Consider the following 25,960-nt stretch of genomic DNA (forward strand, 5'->3'; position numbering starts at 1 on the left):
AGGATAACACCATCATCTAACCCCAGAGCTGTGGAAGCCCTCTCCTGACTCTTTAGGATAACATCATAATCTAACCCCAGAGCTGTGGAAGCCCTCTCCTGACTCTTTAGGATAACACCATAATCTAACCCCAGAACTGTGGAAGCCCTCTCCTGACTATTTAGGATAACACCAGTGTGTCCCTGGGACCTTCAAAATGGTCCCATTAAGGCTCCTCGTCCCCATTCATTTACTTGTGTATATTTATCTATGCAGTGCAGTGTGGAGGACTGGACAATGACCAAGTGGAGGGAGATAAACGTGGACGCAGAGCTCAGGAGGTTTGTCAAGGTGACGTCATCTTCTACCTAGCTAACGCATCCACACACACACACACACACACACACACACACACCATCATCCTCCCCATCTCTTCTGCAGTATGTTCTGTCGTTATACCCTATGTGACAAGAGCATCTGTTAAAGGACCAAAATGTTAAACATTTAAAAGACCCACACCACTACCCGGAAATGTAATGCATGGAGGGAAAATGCTCAATGACAAAGCACCCCAGAAAAAGAAGAAATTACCCATAGAAATGTAATTCATCCAGCCATCATTTCTACAGCATGTTACATTAATGGATTGATCTATTGGAATGCATGGATCTATCCTGGGTGCGTCCCAAATGGCACCCTATTCCATTTATAGTGTACTACTTTTGACCAGACCCCTATGGGTCCTGTTCAAAAGTAGTGCACTATAAAGCAATTGAAAATAGGGTGCCATTTGGGACGCATCCCTATTCATTGAATCTCTTGTCAGATCTGTGCTAGTTCCCTCCGTCACCTTGGTGGTGGTGATGAGTTGAGCCCAGCGGCGTTCCCGTATGGCCTGGTTCTGCAGCTCGCTGACAGCCCTCAGTGACGTCAACAGGTTCTTCACATAGAGATTTAACCCACGATACACGTCCCACACACGGGCCTCTTTGTCCAGTTTATGGATGTCCTACACAAACAGACAGTAGATAAGTTCAACACTATCAGTTAGACAGCATCATTAGAGCATCTGTTTGTTTGCTCACATTGTCTGTGTAGGATGGACTTCACCATGACAGACAGAATCACCCTGGAAGACCTGTTGGCACTGCAGCTTCATCTGTTTGAAGAGGAAGTTTGTAACATAGTGGATCAGGCAGTCAAGGAGATGGTCGTTGAAAAGGTCTCGCATTAGGAATTATCCATCTATTTACTGTACTGTGATACAATGGGAGTTTTATAATGGGAACGATTCAAATGTGATGTCATGTGTTTGCTTTTTATTGTCTCAGGTTTTAAGTGAGATTAGTCAGACATGGGCAACGATGGAGGTAGTCTACGAGGATCACTATCGAACCTCGACCCCTCTATTGAAGTGTGATGTGTAACTGATTGAAACAGGAAGATCATCAGGTAGCCTACATTTCAATGAATGAATGACATTCCAATGCCTGTCTTCAATAATTGTTTAGAAAAAAATATGTTTAATACTTTAATCAAAATCATGATATATCTTGGATACGTTTACAAATGGCTGAACTGTAGTTCATAGTCCATTTTCCAAAACAGCAGTTCACTGTATGATGAAGAAGAAGAAGCAGAGGAAGGGGACGGGGAAGAAGAAGATGAAGCGGGAGAGGAAGAGGGAGAGGAAGAGGAAGATGAAGAGGAAGAGATTCTCCTGGTGTGTTATGTACAGTAATGTAGTATTTTTGGGCTCTGGTCAAAAATAGGGCACTATATAGGGAATAGGGTGCCACTTAGTATGCATATGCAGCCTGTGAGTGTCTGACTGTTCTTACTATAGAGGAGAGCTGAGGAGAGAGGTCTCTCTCAGACAGACAGCCCTATTGAGAGGAGAGGAGAGCGGTCTCTCTCTCAGACAGACAGCCCTATTGAGAGGAGAGGAGAGCGGTCTCTCTCAGACAGACAGCCCTATTGAGAGGAGAGGAGAGCGGTCTCTCAGACAGACAGCGCTATTGAGAGGAGAGGAGAGCGGTCTCTCTCAGACAGACAGCCCTATTGAGAGGAGAGGAGAGCGGTCTCTCAGACAGACAGCGCTATTGAGAGGAGAGGAGAGAGGTCTCACTCAGACAGACAGACAGCCATATTGAGGCCCAATGTGATTAATGGCTGTTGCTGGACATTGTTGTCTGGGGAGGCTCTTTGTTATAATACCTCTTCTCTTTGTTATAATACCTCTTCTCTTTGTTATAATACCTCTTCTCTTTGTTATAATACCTCTTCTCTTTGTTATAATACCTATTCTCTTTGTTATAATACCTCAAAACATTCAACATGAAATTGTACAAGAGACAACCTAAAATATATTTTTTAAAGGCTTGTGTCGGTTATTGTCATGCCACTTAACTTTGTTTCAAACCATTAAGGTCCTGTCATCCATGTCAATTCAGGAAGTAAACTGAAATTCTAATTCCAATTTTTCTCTATGCTTTTCAACCCTGGTATACTTACCCTCTCAACCATCTCCACGGCCTTGTCTTTTTCCTAAGAGATGCAGCTCCAGGGGATCTCCCAGAGTAAGCACGTGGAGCACTTCCTGGTGCAGGTGTCAGGTCTGCAGGGCCGGCTGACGGTGGCTGACTCTGTGCTGCTGGTCTGGCTGGAGGTCCAGAGGACCTGGGCCCACCTGGAGAGCATCTTCATTGGGTCAGAGGACGTCAGCCACCATCTGCCCCACGACGCACTCAGGTTCCAGGACATTGACACAGACTTCCCGGTCCTCCCTTAGTTACTTCCACTGTATTAGGGTTGCACAATTCCCGGTAACTTTCCCCAAAATTCCCAAGTTTACCGGAAATCCTGGTTGGAGTGTTCCGGATCCCTCCTTATTCCCTCCTGATTCCAGGAATCTTCCAGCCAGGATTTCTGGAAGAACGTTACTGAAAGTTACTGAAATCTTGCAACCCTACTCCCTCTAAATATATAGAGATTGAATTCAGTGGTCTCTGATGAAATATGACTATCACAATAAACTGTAGTACCCTACAGTATACAATACTCTGTGTATTTAATAAACTACAGTACCCTACAGTATACAATACTTTGTGTATTTAATAAACTACAGTACCCTACAGTATACAATACTCTGTGTATTTAATAAACTACAGTACCCTACAGTATACAATACTCTGTGTATTTAATAAACTACAGTACACTACAGTATACAATACTCTGTGTATTTAATAAATGACAGTACCCTACAGTATATAATACTCTGTGTATTTCATAAATTACAGTACCCTACAGTTACAATACTCTGTGTATTTAATAAACTACAGTACCCTACAGTATTCACTACTCTGTGTATTTAATAAACTACAGTACCCTACAGTATATAATACTCTGTGCAGGAGTTGATGTTGGACAGCGCCAAAACAAAGAACATCATTAAGGCCACCAACAAACCCCATCTGTTTGAGAAACTAGAGGATCTACAGAAAAGGTTCACCTGGCCAATCACTTTGAAGATATAAATGTTTTTCGTAGGAGTTCGACATATTGTACTCTATCTATTACATCGAGTTTAAAGATTAGTCTGAAGATTTCCCTGTAGGATGTACTTGTTCTCTGTTCCAGACTGGCTCTGTGTGAGAAAGCACTAGCTGAGTACCTGGAGACCAAGAGACTGGTGTTTCCTCGCATCTGCTTTGTCTCATTAACAGACTTACTGGAGATCCTCTCCAAGAGCAGCCATCCCAAATAGAAACCACAAGATTCTTCTTTTCCTTTGCTTTGATCGTGAGAAATAGTTGTGCAATATTTACACAAGGATAACTGACATTCTCTGCCCTCAATTCAGCCCAAGTAGCCTGCACTGGCTCTCAGATCTGGTGGACAATGTGTGGATGGTGTTTCAGAGGCTGGAGGAGGGGTTTAAGTCAGCGCTCAACAAGAAACAGGTGACTTGTGGCTCCATGTAGGATCCTTTTGATTAAGATCCAATATTGTCAACACAAAACATTTTTGTTAGAGCACAACAAAGACTGTACAGGTGCATTAACCATGGCTGTCAAATTTGAAATGATGAAAGTGTATGCCTCGATCTTCCTCCGCTAGGAGACACAGACCCAGTAGTTATCATACCTTTCCATTCCATTATTACCTCCCAGAGGTATTCTATACTCCATCAGTCTATGCACCTGTAATGGAGGTGGGGACAGGGACAGGTGGAGGTGGAGGTGTTGAATGTAGCTGTCAGTCAGAAACATGAACACCTGTTTTATTATCTCCCTTCATAGAGAGCTGCTGAGCTGTTGATGTCTGAGCCCTAAACAACACCCTATTCACTATGACTATAGGGCCTCATATGGCTCTGGTCAAAAGTAGTGCACTAGTGTGTATATAGGAAATAGGGTGCCATTTGGGACTCAGACGATGTGTCTGTAGAGCCGCGGAGGGAGGCTCACAGAGAGTTGCTCTATTATCAGTGTTGTCACTGTTAGCACGTCCTTGGGCTGTTTGAATTATCTCCCTGTCTGCGTCCCAAATGGCACCCTATTTCCTGTATAGTGCACTACTTTTTACCAGGGCTTCCATAAGGCTCTGGTCTAAGGGGATAGGGTGCCATTTGGGATGCAACCCCTGCTTCCCTTCAACCTACAGACCCACTGCTGATTAGATCTCCTGTCATGCTAGACTGGTGATAAATGCAAGCTGCTGTACTTCTTCACATACACTGTCTATAGACATATAGATGCACGCATACAGTACATTACACACACACACACACACACACACACACACAGAGACTCACTCACCCTTCAAGTCAAACACTTTGATGAATGAGGTGTATTTTAGCGGTATTCTACTCCAGAGGTAAAATTACATTCCTTTGTGAAAGCGGTGTACTCCCTGATGAGGACGGGATTCTTTAGTTCTTATTAAAGCCATTACCAAATGACTATAGTAGCCTACAGAGCTAGTTCAACTACTGTAGGTACATATTAGACCAGGGGTGTCCCTCCCTCCTCCTGAAGAGCTACCATTACATTTACATTTTAGTCATTTAGCAGACGCTCTTATCCAGAGTGACTTACAGTTAGTGAGTGCATACATTATTTTATATACTGGCCCCCCGTGGGAATCCAACCCACAACCCTGGCGTTGCAAACGCCATGCTCTACCAACTGAGCTACATCCCTGCCGGCCATTCCCTCCCCTACCCTGGACGACACTGGGCCAATTGTGCGCCGCCCCATGGGTCTCCCGGTCGCGGCCGGCTACGACAGAGCCTGGATTCGAAACAGGATCTCTAGTGGCACAGCTAGCACTGCGATGCAGTGCCTTAGACCACTGCGCCACTCTGCAGGCTTTCCCAGTGCTTATGCAGCCCACCTGATTCTATTAGTACTATCAGCTGTGGTACAACTTGGTTGGAGCAAAACTTGCATATCCAGAAGCTCTCTAGCCAGAGGGTTGGCCTCTCCTGTATTATACACAAATGGCTGGTTTCCCAGACAGAGATCAAGCCATGTCATGGACTAAAAATAATGTTGAAATAGCTTTTTAGTCCAGGACTCGTCTTATTCAGTGTCCAGGAAACCGTCTCAAAGTAAGCTGTACTGTATGTTCGTCACTCAGGCTTGTTCTGGTGCAGGTTTCTCAGCTCAACTCGTTGATCACCATGCTGTTGGGAAACAGAAGATCATGACCATCTGCACCATAGACGTCCACGTCAGAGACGTAGTGTCCAAGCTCATCACTCAGAAGGTTCATGATTCGTCCTCTTTCACTTCTGACTCGACTTCTCACTGTAGACATCTGGGCATGTATTCATAAAGCGTGACTAAGTACCATCATACCTGTCGCCACTCAACGCCCCGCATTAATAAAGGATCTAAGAGTAGGAGTGCTAATCTAGGATCAGTTTAGCCTTTCAGTTCACTCCTACTCTGAGAGCCTTCGTGAATATACCTGTAAATCTAAATATCTATCCATGTTTAGTGCTCTGTCTGGTGTGTTTTTTATTTATTTTTATTTTTTATATATTTTCCTTTATTGTGTTCCCCTAACCCTACCACCCCTCCCCTAATTGGAGTAAACTAATGGACAACAACACGTAGGCTTCTACTTCCAGCTTATACATACTATATACATTTTACGGACACAGTATATTTTACAATAGTAATCTTTTGTTTGTTTTTAGTCCCATCCTTCAGCTACCCTCAACCCCTCCCATCTATCTCTGAAGACCATACAGTTTTGATTTCTATTTGCCATATCTTTTTCAACTGTGCTGTTTCGCAAAAGTTCTGAATATTTCTATTCTCATAGATTCTACAGATTGTAAATTAAAGATAAACATTTTTCCTAAGAGTATTATTATATTATTGATCAATTGACTGTAACTTTTCAAATCACCCAGCAGTGCTATTTGCAGAGTTAGCTCCAGGTAAATGTTGCAATTCTTCAGTCATTCTTGAACCTTCGACCATTAACAAGCTAGATATGGACAGTACCTTTGCTTTATCTTGGCCAGGTCGCAGTTGTAAATGAGAACCTGTTCTCAACTGGCTTACCTGGTTAAATAAAGGTGAAATAAAAAAAAATAAAAGTACCAAAACAAATGATCTAATGATTCTGTCTCTTCGCAGCAAAATCTGCAGAGCTGAGATGGTTGTATCCCCCATATGTATATATACAGTGGGGAGAACAAGTATTTGATACACTGCCAATTTTGCAGGTTTTCCTACTTACAAAGTATAAAGAGGTCTGTAATTTTTATCATAGGTACACTTCAACTGTGAGAAATGGAATCTAAAACAAAAATCCAGAAAATCACATTGTATGATTTTTAAGTAATTCATTTGCATTTTATTGCATGACATAAGTATTTGATACATCAGAAAAGCAGAACTTAATATTTGGTACAGAAACCTTTGTTTGCAATTACAGAGATCATACGTTTCCTGTAGGTCTTGACCAGGTTTGCACACACTGCAGCAGGGATTTTGGCCCACTCCTCCATACAGACCTTCTCCAGATCCTTCAGGTTTCGGGGCTGTCGATGGGCAATACGGACTTTCAGCTCCCTCCAAAGATTTTCTATTGGGTTCAGGTCTGGAGACTGGCTAGGCCACTCCAGGACCTTGAGATGCTTCTTACGGAGCCACTCCTTAGTTGCCCTGGCTGTGTGTTTCGGGTCGTTGTCATGCTGGAAGACCCAGCCCCGACCCATCTTCAATGCTCTTACTGAGGGAAGGAGGTTGTTGGCCAAGATCTCGCGATACAGTGAGGGAAAAAAGTATTTCATCCCCTGCTGATTTTGTATGTTTGCCCACTGACAAAGAAATGATCAGTCTATAATTTTAATGGTAGGTTTATTTGAACAGTGAGAGACAGAATAACAACAAAAAAATTCAGAAAAACGCATGTCAAAAATGTTATAAATGTATTTGCCTTTTAATGAGGGAAATAAGTATTTGACCCCTCTGCAAAACATGACTTAGTACTTGGTGGCAAAACCCTTGTTGGCAGTCACAGAGGTCAGACGTTTCTTGTAGTTGGCCACCAGGTTTGCACACACCTCAGGAGGGATTTTGTCCCACTCCTCTTTGCAGATCTTCTCCAAGTCATTAAAGATTCGAGGCTGACGTTTGGCAACTCAAATCTTCAGCTACCTCCACAGATTTTCTATGGGATTAAGGTCTGGAGACTGGCTACATCACTCCAGGACCTTAATGTGCTTCTTCTTGAGCCACTCCTTTGTTGCCTTGGCCGTGTGTTTTGGGTCATTGTCATGCTAGAATACCCATCCACGACCTATTTTCAATGCCCTGGCTGAGGGAAGGAGGTTCTCACCCAAGATTTGACGGTACATGGCCCTGTCCATCTTCCCTTTGATGCGGTAAAGTTGTCCTGTCCCCTTAGCAGAAAAACACCCCCAAAGCATAATGTTTCCACCTCCATGTTTGATGGTGGGGATGGTGTTCTTGGGGTCATAGGCAGCATTCCTCCTCCTCCAAACACGGCGAGTTGAGTTGATGCCAAAGAGCTCAATTTTGGTCTCATCTGACCACAACACTTTCACCCAGTTCTCCTCTGAATCATTCAGATGTTCATTGGCAAACTTCAGACGGCCCTGTATATGTGCTTTCTTGAGCAGGGGGACCTTGCGGGCGCTGCAGAATTTCAGTCCTTCACGGCGTAGTGTGTTACCGATTGTTTTCTTGGTGACTATGGTCCCAGCTGCCTTGAGATCATTGACAAGATCCTCCCGTGTAGTTCTGGGCTGATTCCTCACCGTTCTCATGATCATTGCAAATCCACGAGGTGAGATCTTATATGGAGCCCCAGGCCGAGGGAGTTTGACAGGTCTTTTGTGTTTCTTCCATTTGCGAATAATCGCACCAACTGTTGTCACCTTCTCACCAAGCTGCTTGGCGATGGTCTTGTAGCCCATTCCAGCCTTGTGTAGGTCTACAATCTTGTCCCTGACATCATTGGAGAGCTCTTTGGTCTTGGCCATGGTGGAGAATTTGGAATCTGATTGATTGATTGCTTCTGTGAACAGGTGTCTTTTATGCAGGTAACAAACTGAGATTAGGAGCACTCCCTTTAAGAGTGTGCTCCTAATCTCAGCTCGTTACCTGCATAAAAGACACCTCGGAGCCAGAAATCTTTCTGATTGAGAGGGGGTCAAATACTTATTTCCCTCATTAAAAGGCAAATCAATTTATAACATTTTTGACATGCATTTTTCTGGATTTCTTTGTTGTTATTCTGTCTCTCACTGTTCAAATAAACCTACCATTAAAATTATAGACTGATCATTTCTTTGTCAGTGAGCAAACGTACAAAATCAGCAGGGGATCAAATACTTTTTTCCCTCACTGTACATGGCCCCATCCATCCTCCCCTCAATACGGTGCAGTCGTCCTGTCCCCTTTGCAGAAAAGCATCCCCAAAGAATGATGTTTCCACCTCCATGCTTCACGGTTGGGATGGTGTTCTTGGAGTTGCACTCATCCTTCTTCTTCCTCCAAACACGGCGAGTGGAGTTTTGACCAAAAAGCTCTATTTTTGTCTCATCAGACCACATGACTTTCTCCCATTCCTCCTCTGGATCATCCAGATGGTCATTGGCAAACTTCAGATGGGCCTGGACATGCGCTGGCTTGAGCAGGGGGACCTTGCGTGCGCTGCAGGATTTTAATCCATGATGGAGTAGTGTGTTAATAATGGTTTTCTTTGAGACTGTTGTCCCAGCTCTCTTCAGGTCATTGACCAGGTCCTGCCGTGTAGTTCTGGGCTGATCCCTCACCTTCCTCATGATCATTGATGCCCCACGAGGTGAGATCTTGCATGGAGCCCCAGACCGAGGGTGATTGACCGTCATCTTGAACTTCTTCCATTTTCTAATAATTGCGCCAACAGTTGTTGCCTTCTCACCAAGCTGCTTGCCTATTGTCCTGTACCCCATCCCAGCCTTGTGCAGGTCTACAATTTTATCCCTGATGTCCTTACACAGCTCTCTGGTCTTGGCCATTGTGGAGAGGTTGGAGTCTGTTTGATTGAGTGTGTGGACAGGTGTCTTTTATACAGGTAACGAGTTCAAACAGGTGCAGTTAATGCAGGTAATGAGTGGAGAACAGGAGGGCTTCTTAAAGAAAAACTAACAGGTCTGTGAGAGCCGGAATTCTTACTGGTTGGTAGGTGATCAAATACTTATGTCATGCAATAAAATGCAAATTAATTACTTAAAAATCATACAATGTGATTTTCTGGATTTTTGTTTTAGATTCCGTCTCTCACAGTTGAAGTTTACCTATGATAAAAATTACAGACCTCTACATGCTTTGTAAGTAGGAAAACCTGCAAAATCGGCAGTGTATCAAATACTTGTTCTCCACACTGTATATAACATTCTATTGATTGCAAGAATTTTGTATAATAATTTAAATTGGAAAACTCGAAGTTTTGAATCCAGCGTCGTTTTGTGTATCAGTTCATAAACCGTGTGCCATGGAATCGGTACATCGAAAATCTCTTCCCAACTATTATGCAATCTATATGGCACAGCTGTCCATGTTTTGGTCCTTAAATTAAACTGGTATACTTTATTATTTATCACAATTTTCTTTAACAAATTTTTGTCTTTAATGCAGGGCCGACAGACAAGTTCCTTACTTTCTCCCCCTTCCACCTGCCTCTGGATAATGTTTTTACAGGTGACCAACGGGCAGGCTTTCTACTGGCTGTCTCAGCTGAGGCATCGCTGGGACGAGCAGCAGAGACACTGGCTGGCTAACATCTGTGGTGCTCAGTTCCTCTGCTCCTACGAATACCTGGGGAACACCCCTCTTCTGGTCATCATCTTGTCATTAGGTTTATTTCATGTTAACAACTGTGTTGCTATCAGTGCTGATTAAAATACAAAATAAAAGCTGATTAGGGATACTAAATATTATCTTACTGTACTTTTATTTTCTGTCCTAAAGAATATCATTATTCAGTAGTCAGGGATAGAGAGCTGTGATAAATGACGACTTTGTTGTTCTCAGTGTGTGATGTTGTTGTTGTTGTGGCCATGTGTAGGTGCTACATCCCTCTGACCCAGTCTCTCCACCTGACTAAGAGTGGGTCCCCGGCAGGCCCTGCTGGCACTGGGAAGACTGAGACCACCAAGGATCTGGGCCGGGCCCTGGGCGTCATGGTTTATACATCTTCAACTGCTCTGAACAGATGGACTAGAAGGTTAGAACATGGCCACATTTGTTAGACTTTTTTGTTGTTGTTGACTTAACTTGTTTTTCAGTTGGAATATCACCAGTCACCAACACCACAATATTGCATTTTCATATTCATTGATGTACAGTATTTCTCCCTCTGCACTTGAATAGTTCCTTGTGCGTGTTGTATAACACCCAGGTGGTGTTTATAATGATGTCATCCCCTGTCATGTCCAGTCTATAGGGAACATCTATAAGGACCTGGCCCTGACTGGAGCCTGGGGCTGCTTTGATTAATTCAACCGTATCTCTGTGGAGGTCCTGTCAGTGGTGGCTGTGCAGGTCAAAACCATTCAGACTGCCATCCGCAACAAGAGGAAGAGGTGGGGACCGTTTTTATGATGTGAACACAGGGTCGTATTCAGTAAGGAGAATATGTATTTAAATGGCGACGTACTAGCCAAACTTGTCCAACAAGAAGACAGATTTTTCATTTTTCTGTTGCAAAACGTTTTGATACGGTTTACCCTGTTGAACATGACCCTGGTTCCTTGATTTGCACACAACATTACAAATCTGGATTGATTGTTGATGTGGATGTTTCTTAACGTTCTGTGAACAACACCAAGAGAAATTCCATACAACAACTACTGTTGCATGGCAATACAGTTTTCTGATTCAGATCACAACCGGAACAACATGTTATATATAAGTTATCCTCAGACACAACTGACAATCCCTCAACCTTGCACCAGGTTCTTGTTCCTGGAAGAGGAGATTGTGTTAAAATCGTCAGTAGGGATCTTCATCACCATGAACCCAGGCTACGCAGGCAGGACGGAGCTACCTGAGAACTTCAAGGCTCTCTTCAGGTACAGCTAGCTCCATTCTCTCACCATATTATCCTCTCCTAGGACCACGTGCCATGGTGGTGCCTGACATTGCGCTGATCTGTGAGATCATGCTGGTCGCTGAAGGCTTCCTCAGTGCCTGTCACGCCCTGGCTCTGGGGACACTGTTATGTTGAGCCAGGGTGTGTAGATCAATGTGTTTTGGTTCTATGGGTGCTATTTCTATGTTGGCCAGAGTGGCTCCCAATCAGAGGCAACGAGTGTCAGGTGTTGCTGGCTGTCTCTGATTGGGAGCCATATTTATACAGTCTGTTTTTCATTCGTGTTTGTGGGATTTTGTTTCAAGTCTGTTTATGTTAGACCGTGAACTGTCACGTATCGTTTGTTGTTTTTGATCGTGTCTCTAATTAAAGAGTATGTTTGCCTGCAACGCTGCGCCTTGGTCCTCATCTGTTCTAGACGATCGTGACAGAAAATCCCACCACAACTGGACCAAGCAGCGAGTCGAGGATCCATCGCCAGGGAAATCCCTAGCAGATCTCCGTGGCAGCCTCGACTGGGTCAAGCCGAGTGAAGAGCAGAGAGAGTGGACTTGGGAACAATGGAGGAAGAGCTTCGACTGGGTCAAGCCAATTGAGGAGCTGAATAGCGGGAGTTGGAGGCAGAAGAGCGAGAGTTGGGCGAGAACTATAGAGGCCTGGCCCACGGGGAGGAGAGACCCCCAGAAAATTTTTAGGGGGGGGCTCACGACGTCGGGGCAGCAGGAGGCCGCGATAGAGCGGTCCAGCAGGTTGGCAGAGGAGGCCGCCAGGTTACGGGGGCCACTGGTAGAAGAGGGGATGGAAGGTGTAGAGGCACGGCGAGAGGTACTGGGGTGTGTTACCAGTCCGGTCCGGCCCGTTCCAGATCCCGGTGTAGGGCCAGTGGTGTGTGTCCCCAGTACGGTCCGGTCTGTTCCTGCTCCCCGCACCAAGTCAGTGGTGCGCTTCGTCAGCCCGGCTCGGCCCGTTCCTGCTCCCCGCACCAAGTCAGTGGTGCGCTTCGTCAGCCCGGCTCGGCCCGTTCCTGCTCCCCGCACCAAGTCAGTGGTGCGCTTCGTCAGCCCGGCTCGGCCCGTTCCTGCTCCCCGCACCAAGTCAGTGGTGCACTTCGTCAGCCCGGCTCGGCCCATTCCTGCTCCCCGCACCAAGTCAGTGGTGCGCTTCGTCAGCCCGGCTCGGCCCGTTCCTGCTCCCCGCACCAAGTTAGTGGTGCGCTTCGTCAGCCCGGCTCAGCCCATTCCTGCTCCCCGCACCAAGTCAGTGGTGCGCTTCGTCAGCCCGGCTCGGCCCGTTCCTGCTCCCCGCACCAAGTCAGTGGTGCGCTTCGTCAGCCCGGCTCGGCCCGTTCCTGCTCCCCGCACCAAGTCAGTGGTGCGTTTCGTCAGCCCGGTTCGGCTCACTCCTGCTCCTCACACCAAGCCAGTGGTGTGCGTTGTCAGTCCAGCACGGCCCGTGCCTGTTCTCCACACCAAGCCAGTGGTGGGCGTCGGCAGTCCGGCACGGCCCGTGCCTGTTCCACTGGTGCCTGGTTCGGCACTGGTCAGATGTTTTACGCCGGAGCTAGAGCAATCCGCTCCATCAGTGTGCAGTCCAGCTCCGGCCAGCGGGGCCAGACCGGACCAGGGGTACTTTGGGGGGTTGGAGAGGGAGCGGGGATCAGGCCCGGAGCCGGATCCGCCGCCTAGGCGGAGTGCCCACCCGGTCCCTCCCCTGTGGTATTTGGTTGACGCGGTCGGAGTCCGCGCCTTTAGGGGGGGGTACTGTCACGCCCTGGCTCTGGGGACACTGTTATGTTGAGCCAGGGTGTGTAGATCAATGTGTTTTGGTTCTATGGGTGCTATTTCTATGTTGGCCAGAGTGGCTCCCAATCAGAGGCAACGAGTGTCAGGTGTTGCTGGCTGTCTCTGATTGGGAGCCATATTTATACAGTCTGTTTTTCATTCGTGTTTGTGGGATTTTGTTTCAAGTCTGTTTATGTTAGACCGTGAACTGTCACGTATCGTTTGTTGTTTTTGATCGTGTCTCTAATTAAAGAGTATGTTTGCCTGCAACGCTGCGCCTTGGTCCTCATCTGTTCTAGACGATCGTGACAGTGCCAAGCTACTGGCCAATACGTTTATTACCATGTACACACTCTGCAAGGAGCTGCTCTCCAAACAGGTAACTATACTACCAATGCATTATATGCACACGCACACACACACACACACACACACACACACACACACACACACACACACACACACACACATCACCTTGCTGTTCGATCCCCTGACGGATCATACCAAAGACTGCAAAAATGGGACCTGATGTTACTGTCCGTACAGCCAGGTAGATGTAACCGTCCATACAGCCAGGTAAACGTTAGACGTTACTGTCCATACAGCCAGGTAGATGTTACTGTCCATACAGCCAGGTAGATGTTACTGTCCATACAGCCAGGTAGATGTTACTGTCCATACAGCCAGGTAAACGTTAGACGTTACTGTCCATACAGCCAGGTAGATGTTACTGTCCATACAGCCAGGTAGATGTTACTGTCCGTACAGCCAGGTAGATGTTACGGTCCATATAGCCAGGTAGACGTTACTGTCCATACAGCTAGGTAGATGTTACTGTCCATACAGCCAGGTAGATGTTACTGTCCATACAGCCAGGTAGATGTTACAGCCAGGTAGACGTTACTGTCCATACAGCCAGGTAAATGTTACTGTCCATACAGCCAGGTAAACATTAGACGTTACTCTCCATACAGCCAGGTAGATGTTAGACTTTACTGTCCATACAGCCAGGTAGATGTTAGACGTTACTGTCCATACAGCCAGGTAGATGTTAGACGTTACTATCCATACAGCCAGGTAGATGTTAGACGTTACTGTCCATACATCCAGGTAGATGTTACTGTCCATACAGCCAGGTAAATGTTACTGTCCATACAGCCAGGTAATCGTTAGATGTTACTGCCCATACAGCCAGGTAGACATTACTGTCCATACAGCCATGTTACAGAAGGACAAATGCTGTTTGCTTACGTACCTTTTGGATTTGTGAATGGTGTTTATGCCCTAAATTTGGATCTCTACACCTTTGATAATGTACGAACTTCATATAGTTTATACAGTAAACACCTAGCTTGAAAAATAGAATACCACACTCCGAATCTCCAACCTCACAAATGCCAAACTGTTGTGGTAACTATTGTTTTTGATAGATATTGAGAACCCTGAATAAGACCTACTGTAACTTGAAGAGGAAGCCGGTGTGGAATGATCTGAATCCTAAGGCGGTCAACACAGATGAGCTGTTTGGATTCATCCATCCTGCCACTCGCCAGCGGAAAGACGGTCAAGTCACAATCCTTCAACCACTTTAATACTTCTGTCAAATATAACCAACCACTAATAGATAAGTTTCGTCTTAACCATTAAACTGTGTTAAAGACAATGTGACATTGTAACAATCTCTACGACGCCCGGGGAGAAGTTGTTGTTGGGGGTTAACTGCCTTGCTCAGGGGCAGAACGACAGATTTTTACCTTATCGGTTCGCGGATTTGATCCAGCAACCTTTTGGTTACTGGCCCAATGCTCCTACCCGCTCCTACCCGCCAGGCTCTCCTGTCATCCATCCCCTCCTGTGTTATTGTACTGTAGGTCTCCTGTCCTTTCGGATGAGAGAGCAGGGTAACATCTGCCACCCAGGGCCTAAGTGGATTGTGTTGGATGGAGACATTGATTGAATCTCTCAACACAGTGATGGACGACAACAAGGTACCTCCTCCCTCCTGTTCACTTTCTACACCAATCCACTACTACAACACACCAATCCACTATTACAACACCCCAATCCACTACAACACCCCAATCCACTACTACAACACACCATTCCACTATTACAACACCTCAATCCACTACTACAACAACACCCCAATCCACTACTACAACACACCAATCCACTATTACAACACCCCAATCCACTACTACAACACCCCAATCCACTTCTACAACACCCCAATCCACTTCTACAACACACCATTCCAATATTACATTTACATTTACATTTTAGTCATTTAGCAGACGCTCTTATCCAGAGCGACTTACAGGAGCAATTAGGGTTAAGTGCCTTGCTCAAGGGCACATCGACAGATTTTTCACCTAGTCGGCTCTGGGATTAGAACCAGCGACCTTTCGGTTACTGGCACAACGCTCTTAACCACTAAGCTACCTGCCGCCCCAATCCACTACAACACACCATTCCACTATTACAACACCCCAATCCACCCCAATCCACTACAATACCCCAATCCACTACTACAACACCCCAATCCACTACTACAACACCCCAATCCACTACTACAACACACCAATCTACAATTTTCTCTTCCTCCATTTAGTAAACGTACTAAACGTGAGGAGTACCTTCAAGACCATCACCCCCATCTCAGAGAGCTCCATGGTGCAGGTAGTGTTACTGTAAAGCTGTCTCTCTCTCTCTCTCTCTCTCTCTCTCTCTCTCTCTCTCTCTCTCTCTCTCTCTCTCTCTCTCTCTCTCTCTCTCTCTCTTCTCTTTCTCTTTCTCTTTCTGTCTCTCTCTCTCTCTTTCTCTTTCTGTCTCTCTCTCTCTCTCTCTCTCTCTCTCTCACTCACACACACACACACACACACACACACACACACACACACACACACACACACACACACACACACACACACACACACACACACACACTCATCTTGGCATCTGGGCCTTCGATAGGGCCCTGTACCAAGATCAGGTATGACACTCTAACCCTAGCCCTGTACCAAGATCAGGTATGACACTCTAACTCTAACTCTAACCCTGTACCAAGACCAGGTATGACACTCTAACCCTGTTCCAAGACCAGGTATGACACTCTAACCCTGTACCAAGATCAGGTATGACACCCCAGCACAAATACTGTATGAGGTACCATCATATCATATTGACTGTACAAGACATCACATTCCTCTACCCCCCAAAAATGATTTAATTTATTTAAAAAATGGGTTGATATGCTAAAAGCCTGTGTAGCTCATTCATCTGGTCTTTTACACGATGATAAATAATGTTGTCAGTTATTACACACGATGCTACAGTACATGTGCATTGACATATAAATATTTGACCATGCTGCCTGTAGCTCCATGAATGAGTTTCGCCTTCCTGTAAAATACCCTGATGAAGGTCGATTGAGACAGAAATGTTGGTTAAAAAGATTCATTAAATTGTTGGAAGAAGCATCAAGATTACCAGTGCTACAGTTTTTCTTCTTATTTTTCTGTAGCTCCATGACTACCGGGCTGAGTTCAGCCAGTGGTGGACCAAGGAGATGAAGACAGTGAAGCTGCAGGCCCCAGCCCAGGACTCTGTGTTTGACTTCTACCTGGACCCTGTGACCAGACGCTTCCTGCCCTGGAGCCACAGAGTAACACCCTACCACATGGAGCCTGATATGCCACTGCAGGTCAAAACCTAGACACCTGACTGACAAGATGTTGTATTAAGGACTATGAAAGAGCTTAGACTTTCCAACTAGGGCCAGGACTTTTTCCTGACAATATGACTTGACCAAGGAGACTTCTCTCCTCTTTCTGTAGCCTCTTTGTAGCATCTCTGTAGCATCTATGTAGATTGTAATTAACTAGCCGCGCAGCCAGAGTTCCATGGTCACATGGTCTGGAAAACCTCCCGGGGACAGTTATTATTCTAGCCTACATGGGGATAATATCTTCCTTTTGCAACTTTATCTTCCCGTTGCAACTTTTAAAAGAACATCAGAATACATGTTTCAGCGAGAAAGCCACCATCCTTTGAAAAACAATAACAATAAATGAACGATACGGACGTATTAAAAATGTCTGAACGCATCAGCGAGCATGATAAGAGAGGGTAAAGCCACACATCATGAGGTCATAGTGGGGGTCCCTAGCTAGGACGGAACAAAGCCCTGCCACTGTGTCTGATTACCATCTAGCACACCGCATAGCAGAGGGTGTGGGTGTAAAAGCACCAGGACACAGACTCTAGGCTCTCAACCAACGCTCTGTTGCCTCCTCCCAGTCCTCCTGCCCACAGCTGCCTGCCTGCTGCCTGCTGCCTGCCTGCCTGCCGCTTCTGGCTGAGCTGTAATTAGCAGGGTTTTGTTCCCACCTAATGACGCTATTATCCCCGAACAGTGGTGGTATACACGGGAAACATAAGACATTATCAATTATGAACAACTCACTGAGTTCGTGTCGGTCAATACATGGCTTTCAAAGTGAGTGATATAACCGTGCTGTAACCGTTTCTGTGTTCACACTGTACTCTTGTCTCAGTTGTTTTATAAGGCTGCTGTACTGTAGGCCGTTCTGGTGCATACTGTCACACCCTGGTTCTGGGACTCCATATGTTGAGCCAGGGTGTGTTCATTCTATGTGGGTTATTTCTATGTTGGGGGTTCTAGTTTGTTGATTTCTATGTTTTGCCTGAGTGACTCCCAATCAGAGGCAACGAGTGTCAGCTGTTGGCTGGTTGTCTCTGATTGGGAGCCATATTTAAACTGTATGTTTTCCCTTTGTGTTTGTGGGTTTATGTTCCGTGTTCGGTCATTGTCACCGTGGACTTCACGAGTCGTTTCTTGTTTTGTATCTTGTTTACGCTTTAACTAATTAAAGTATGTTTGTTCATCACGCTGCGCATTGGTCTCTCCCTGACGATCGTGACAGAAAAACCCACCTCGACTGGATCAAGCAGCGTGACGAGGAGAGAGGATGGACTTGGGAGGAGATGAGTGCGAGTCTGGCAAGAGGGATGGAGGCCTTGGCCACGGGTAGGAGTGAAGCCCATACATTTTTTAGGGGGGGCTAACGCCGTGGACGACGGGGCAGCAGGAGGCCGCCAGGTTACGGGAGTCACTGGTCACCAGGGGGAAGGAGGATGTAGAGGCACGGCGAGAGGTACTGGCGTGTGTTGCCAGTCCGGTCCGGCCTGTTCCTGATCCCCACGTAGGGCCAGTGGTGTGTGTTCCCAGTACGGTCCGGCCTGTTCCTGCCACTCGCACCAAGTCAGTGGTGCGCTTCGTCAGCCCGGCACGGCCCGTTCCTGCTCCCCACACCAAGTCAGTGGTGCGCTTCTTCAGCCCGGCACGGCCCGTTCCTGCTCCCCGCACCAAGTCAGTGGTGCGCTTCGTCAGCCCGGTCCGGCCCGTTCCTGCTCCCCGCACCAAGTCAGTGGTGCGCTTCGTCAGCCCAGTCCGGCCCGCTCCTGCTCCCCGCACCAAGTCAGTGGTGCGCTTCGTCAGCCTGGTCCGGCCCGCTCCTGCTCCCCGCACCAAGTCAGTGGTGCGTTTCGTCAGCCCGGTCCGGCCCGCTCCTGCTCCCCGCACCAAGTCAGTGGTGCGTTTCGTCAGCCCGGCGCGGCCCGCTCCTGCTCCCCACACCAAGCCAGTGGTGTGCGTCGTCAGTCCGGCACGGGCCGTGCCTGTTCCACCGTTGGCTGGTCCGGCACCGGTCAGATGCTTCGCGCCGGAGCTAGAGCAATCCGCTCCACCAGTGTCAAGTTCAGCTCCAGCCAGCGGGGCCAGACTGGACCAGGGGCGCTATGGGGGGGTTAATTGGAGGGTGGTGGTCAAGGCCGGAGCCAGAACCGCCGCCGAGGAGGTATGCCCACCCAGCCCTCCCCTGTTTTGCTCTTTTTGAGGCGCGGTCGCAGTCCGCGCCTTTAGGGGGGGGTACTGTCACACCCTGGTTCTGGGACTCCATATGTTGAGCCAGGGTGTGTTCATTCTATGTGGGTTATTTCTATGTTGGGGGTTCTAGTTTGTTGATTTCTATGTTTTGCCTGAGTGACTCCCAATCAGAGGCAACGAGTGTCAGCTGTTGGCTGGTTGTCTCTGATTGGGAGCCATATTTAAACTGTATGTTTTCCCTTTGTGTTTGTGGGTTTATGTTCCGTGTTCGGTCATTGTCACCATGGACTTCACGAGTCGTTTCTTGTTTTGTATCTTGTTTACGCTTTAACTAATTAAAGTATGTTTGTTCATCACGCTGCGCATTGGTCTCTCCCTGACGATCGTGACACATACGGCGGAGATGGCGCGTCTGAGGTACTTCATGGATCTGTTGCTGGAGAGGGGCCAACCCCTTGATGCTGGTGGGGAATGCTGGCGTGGGGAAGACATCTCTGGTCAGGAACCAGTTAGGCCACCTGACAGACATCTATATGACCACTAAAGTACCCCTCAACAACTACTGCACCTCCCTCATGCTGCAAAGTGAGTTACACAACGTTGTGACTTTCTTGACTTAAGCCCTATTAGGAGCATAGGTCATTGACGAATGTCCTCCATCTCACTCGGTTCTGGTCCAGTTCTTCCTGTGTTGAAGCTGTACTTTAAGGCAGCAAGTTGTGATGAAAAAATGCTTCACGTCTAAGATATACTGTTCTAAGATCCAGATCTCAAACCAGAACAGCAGCACCATCTGCTGGTGTTACTTGGAGAAAGAGTAGCGCTGGTGAGGTCACAAAGAAAAAAGTTATCAGTACCATACAGTATAGGCCAGGGGTGTTCAACTCTGACCCTACAAGGTCCGGAGCCTGCTGGTTCTCTGTTCTACCTGATAATTAATTGCACCCACCTGGTGTCCCAGGTCTAAATCAGTCCCTGATTAGAGGGGAACAATGAAAAAATGCAGTGGAACTGGCTTCGAGGTCCAGAGTTGAGTTTGAGGGGTATAGGCTAATACTATTTTGATCGTTAAACAATTCTACGTGAACATCTTCTAAAAGGGCCAACAGGAAACAAGTTGGTTGTTGGTGATCTAACAGTACTCATCAAAATATTATTTATCCATGACATGGGGTGTTTTGGTAACTCTGTTGTCTGATGTGAATAGTGTATTTTGGTAACTCTGACCATGACTGTTGATGTTGTTTTGGCTCAGTGGTCCTGGAGTGGCCATTGGAGAAGAGGACAGGCTGTAACTTCGCCCGTCCAGGAAACAGGAAGCTGGTCTACTTCATCGACGACATGAACATGCCAGCTGTGGACAGCTACGGCACCGTGCAGCCACACACACTCATACGCCAGCACCTGGACTACACACACTGGTCAGGCATACAGACCAACAACACATACCGCTCAATAGATGGATAGAAATGTATGGGGAAGTATTGTCATATGTATGGGGAAGTATTGTCATATGTCATATGTATGGGGAAGTATTGTCATATGTATGGGGAAGTATTGTCATACGTGTGGGGAAGTATTGTCATATGTCATATGTATGGGGAAGTATTGTTATGTATGGGGAAGTATTGTCAGAGTAAACATAGGTGGTGGGCTAGAAGCCCTGCACACTATAATGCCCCTTATACCACCTTTGATTGTCGGATCAGAATCAAATATTGCACTTCCATTTCATCAGAAGGGTGGTTTATGGTGTGTTAGCTTTGTATAATCAAGCTGTTGCCCCACTGTTTCCTACTGCAGGTATGAAAGGAGATCCACCACTGTCAGTATGTTGCCTGTATGAACCCTACCTCTGGGAGCTTCACCATCAACCCTAGACTCCAGGTACTGACCAGGAATGCTAGACTCCAGGTACTGACTAGGAATGCTAGTCTCCAGGTACTGACTAGGAATGCTAGACTCCAGGTACTGAGTAGGAATGCTTAGACTTCAGGTATTGAGTAGGAATGCTTAGACTCCAGGTACTGAGTAGGAATGCTAGACTCCAGGTACTGACTAGGAATGCTAGACTCCAGGTATTGAGTAGGAATGCTAGACTTCAGGTACTGAGTAGGAATGCTTCGACTCCAGGTACTGAGTAGGAATGCTAGACTCCAGGTACAGACTAGGAATGCTAGACTCCAGGTACTGAGTAGGAATGCTAGACTCCAGGTACTGACTAGGAATGCTAGACTCCAGGTACTGAGTAGGAATGCTAGTCTCCAGGTATTGAGTAGGAATGCTAGACTCCAGGTACAGAGTAGGAATGCTAGACTCCAGGTACTGAGTAGGAATGCTTAGACTCCAGGTACTGCCTAGGAATGCTACACTCCAGGTACTGACTAGGAATGCTTAGACTCCAGGTACTGAGTTGGAATGCTATAATCCAGGTACTGAGTAGGAATGCTAGACTCCAGGTACTGAGTAGGAATGCTTAGACTCCAGGTACTGAGTAGGAATGCTAGACTCCAGGTACTGAGTTGGAATGCTATAATCCAGGTACTGAGTAGGAATGCTAGACTCCAGGTACTGAGTAGGAATGCTTAGACTCCAGGTACTGAGTAGGAATGCTAGACTCCAGGAACTGAGTAGGAATGCTATAATCCAGGTACTGAGTAGGAATGCTAAACTCCAGGTAGTGAGTAGGAATGCTTAGACTCCAGGTACTGACTAGGAATGCTAGGCTCCAGGTACTGAGTAGGAATGCTTCGACTCCAGGTACTGAGTAGGAATGCTAGAATCCAGGTACTGAGTAGGAAAGCTAGACTCCAGGTACTGAGTAGGAATGCTAGACTCCAGGTACTGAGTAGGAATGCTAGACTCCAGGTACTGAGTAGGAATGCTATAATCCAGGTACTGAGTAGGAATGCTAAACTCCAGATACTGAATAGGAATGCTTAGACTCCAGGTACTGACTAGGAATGCTACAATCCAGGTACTGACTAGGAATTCTAGTCTCTAGGTACTGACTTGGAATGCTAGATTCCAGGTACTGAGTAGGAATGCTTAGACTTCAGGTATTGAGTAGGAATGCTTAGACTCCAGGTACTGAGTAGGAATGCTAGACTCCAGGTACTGAGTTGGAATGCTATAATCCAGGTACTGAGTAGGAATGCTAGACTCCAGGTACTGAGTAGGAATGCTTAGACTCCAGGTACTGAGTAGGAATGCTAGACTCCAGGAACTGAGTAGGAATGCTATAATCCAGGTACTGAGTAGGAATGCTAAACTCCAGGTAGTGAGTAGGAATGCTTAGACTCCAGGTACTGACTAGGAATGCTAGGCTCCAGGTACTGAGTAGGAATGCTTCGACTCCAGGTACTGAGTAGGAATGCTAGAATCCAGGTACTGAGTAGGAATGCTAGACTCCAGGTACTGAGTAGGAATGCTAGACTCCAGGTACTGAGTAGGAATGCTAGACTCCAGGTACTGAGTAGGAATGCTATAATCCAGGTACTGAGTAGGAATGCTAAACTCCAGATACTGAGTAGGAATGCTTAGACTCCAGGTACTGACTAGGAATGCTACACTCCAGGTACTGACTAGGAATTCTAGTCTCTAGGTACTGACTTGGAATGCTAGATTCCAGGTACTGAGTAGGAATGCTTAGACTTCAGGTATTGAGTAGGAATGCTTAGACTCCAGGTACTGAGTAGGAATGCTAGACTCTAGGTACTGACTAGGAATGCTAGACTCCAGGTATTGAGTAGGAATGCTAGACTCCAGGTACTGACTAGGAATGCTAGGCTCCAGGTACTGAGTAGGAATGCTAGACTCCAGGTACTAAATATGAATGCTAGTTTCCAGGTACTGAGTAGGAATGCTAGACTCCAGGTACTGACTAGGAATGCTAGGCTCCAGGTACTGAGTAGGAAACCTGAGACTCCAGCTACAGACGTGGAATGCTTAGACTCCAGGTACTGAGTAGGAATGCTAGACTCCAGGAACTGAGTAGGAATGCTAGACTCCAGGTACTGACTAGGAATGCTAGGCTCCAGGTACTGAGTAGGAATGCTTAGACTCCGGGTACAGACTAGGAATGCTTAGACTCCAGGTTCTGAGTAGGAATGCTAGACTCCAGGTACTGAGTAGGAATGCTAGACTCCAGGTACTGAGTAGGAATGCTAGACTCCAGGTACTAAATAGGAATGCTAGACTCCAGGTACTGACTAGGAATGCTAGACTCCAGGTACTGAGTAGGAATGCTTAGACTCCAGGAACTGACTAGGAATGCTAGACTCCAGGTACCGACTATGAATGCTAGACTCCAGGGACTTACTAGGAAGGCTAGACTCCAGGATCTGAGTAGGAATGCTAGACTCCAGGTACTGACTAGGAATGCTAGACTCCAGGTACTAGATAGGAATGCTAGGCTCTGGGTACTGACTAGGAATTCTAGACTCCAGGTACTGACTAGGAATGCTAGACTCCATGTACTGACTAGGAATGCTAGACTCCAGGTACTGACTATGAATGCTAGATTCCAGGTACTGAGTAAGAATGCTTAGACTTCAGGTATTGAGTAGGAATGCTTAGACTCCAGGTACTGAGTAGGAATGCTAGACTCTAGGTACTGAGTAGGAATGCTAGACTCCAGGTATTGAGTAGGAATGCTAGACTCCATGTACTGACTAGGAATACTAGGCTCAAGGTACTGAGTAGGAATGCTTAGACTCCAGGTACTGACTAGGAATGCTTAGACTCCAGGTTCTGAGTAGGAATGCTAGACTCCAGGGACTGAGTAGGAATGCTAGACTCCAGGTACTAAATATGAATGCTAGATTCCAGGTACTGAGTAGGAATGCTAGACTCCAGGTACTGACTATGAATGCTAGGCTCCAGGTACTGACTAGGAATGCTTAGACTACAGTTACAGACTAGGAATGCTAGACTCCAGGTACTGAGTAGGAATGCTAGACTCCAGGTACTGAGTAGGAATGCTAGACTTCAGGTACTGAGTAGGAATGCTAGACTCCAGGTACTGACTAGGAATGCTAGACTCCAGGTACTGAGTAGGAATGCTTAGACTCCAGGAACTGACTAGGAATGCTAGACTCCAGGTACTGACTAGGAATGCTTAGACTCCAGGTACTGACTAGGAATGCTAGACTCCAGGTACTGGCTAGGAATGCTAGACTCCAGGTACTGAGTAGGAATGCTTAGACTCCAGGAACTGACTAGGAATGCTAGACTCCAGGTACTGACTAGGAATGCTTAGACTCCAGGTACTGACTAGGAATGCTAGACTACAGGTACTGACTAGGAATGCTAGACTCCAGGTACTGACTAGGAATGCTTAGACTCCAGGTACTGAATAGGAATGCTTAGACTCCAGGTACTGACTAGTAATGCTTAGACTCCAGGTACTGAGTAGGAATGCTAGACTCCAGGTACTTACTAGGAATGCTAGACTCCAGGTACTGAGTAGGAATGCTTCGACTCCCGGTACTGAGTAGGAATGCTAGACTCCAGGTACTGACTATGAATGCTAGACTCCAGGTACTGACTATGAATAATAGACTCCAGGTACTGAGTAGGAATGCTAGACTCCAGGTACTGAGTAGGAATGCTAGACTACAGGTACTGAGTAGGAATGCTAGACTCCAGGTACTGAGTAGGAATGCTAGACTCCAGGTACTGAGTAGGAATGCTAGACTCCAGGTACTGAGTAGGAATGCTTAGACTCCAGGTACTGACTAGGAATGCAAGACCCCAGGTACTGACTAGGAATGCTTAGACTCCAGGTACTGAGTAGGAATGCTAGACTCCAGGTACTGAGTAGGAATGCTAGACTCCAGGTACTTAGTAGGAATGCTAGACTCCAGGTACTGAGTAGGAATGCTTAGACTCCAGGTACTGAGTAGGAATGCTTAGACTCCAGGTACTGAGTAGGAATTCTAGACTCCAGGTACTGAGTAGGAATGCTTAGACTCCAGGTACTGACTAGGTGTGCTAGACTCCAGGTACTGACTATGAATGCTAGACTCCAGGTACTGAGTAGGAATGCTAGAATCCAGGTACTGACTGTGAATGCTAGACTCCAGGTACTGACTATGAATAATAGACTCCAGGTACTGACTAGGAATGCTAGACTCCAGGTACTGAGTAGGAATGCTAGACTACAGGTACTGAGTAGGAATGCTAGACTCCAGGTACTGAGTAGGAATGCTAGGCTACAGGTACTGAGTAGGAATGCTAGACTCCAGGTACTGAGTAGGAATGCTTAGACTCCAGGTACTGACTATGAATGCTTAGACTCCAGGTACGGACTAGGAATGCTTAGACTCCAGGTTCTGAGTAGGAATGCTAGACTCCAGGTACTGAGTAGGAATGCTAGACTCCAGGTACTGAGTAGGAATGCTAGACTCCAGGTACTGAGTAGGAATGCTAGACTCCAGGTACTGAGTAGGAATGCTAGACTCCAGGTACTGACTAGGAATGCTTAGACTCCAGGTACTGAGTAGGAATACTAGACTCCAGGTATTGAGTAGGAATGCTAGACTCCAGGTACTGACTAGGAATGCTAGGCTCCAGGTACTGTGTTCTCTACTGACCTTGACTGTTACTGTGTTCTCTACTGACCCTGACTGTTGCTGTGTTCTCTACTGACCCTGACTGTTGCTGT

The 25,960-nt window shown here is 46.5% G+C and overlaps 1 pseudogene across 1 annotated transcript in view; it reads left to right on the plus strand.

Moving 5' to 3' along the window:
• Positions 1-25,960, plus strand: part of LOC311107447 (dynein axonemal heavy chain 11-like) — an 86,899-nt pseudogene that overhangs the window by 13,257 nt on the left and 47,682 nt on the right. Inside the window, exons 6-26 of the transcript in view lie at positions 256-330; positions 806-903; positions 1,078-1,201; positions 1,311-1,431; positions 2,534-2,758; positions 3,393-3,484; positions 3,619-3,728; positions 3,842-3,941; positions 5,639-5,751; positions 10,212-10,360; positions 10,579-10,737; positions 10,950-11,095; positions 11,468-11,704; positions 13,685-13,764; positions 14,816-14,948; positions 15,257-15,373; positions 16,909-17,049; positions 19,685-19,878; positions 20,549-20,714; positions 20,920-20,929; positions 21,106-21,180. The product of the transcript in view is annotated as a dynein axonemal heavy chain 11-like (transcript). The remainder of the gene's footprint in view (positions 1-255; positions 331-805; positions 904-1,077; positions 1,202-1,310; positions 1,432-2,533; positions 2,759-3,392; positions 3,485-3,618; positions 3,729-3,841; positions 3,942-5,638; positions 5,752-10,211; positions 10,361-10,578; positions 10,738-10,949; positions 11,096-11,467; positions 11,705-13,684; positions 13,765-14,815; positions 14,949-15,256; positions 15,374-16,908; positions 17,050-19,684; positions 19,879-20,548; positions 20,715-20,919; positions 20,930-21,105; positions 21,181-25,960) is intronic.

Source organism: Coregonus lavaretus, assembly GCF_964263955.1.
Source record: "Coregonus lavaretus genome assembly, chromosome: 3".
In the NCBI taxonomy this organism is placed as follows: domain Eukaryota; kingdom Metazoa; phylum Chordata; class Actinopteri; order Salmoniformes; family Salmonidae; genus Coregonus; species Coregonus lavaretus.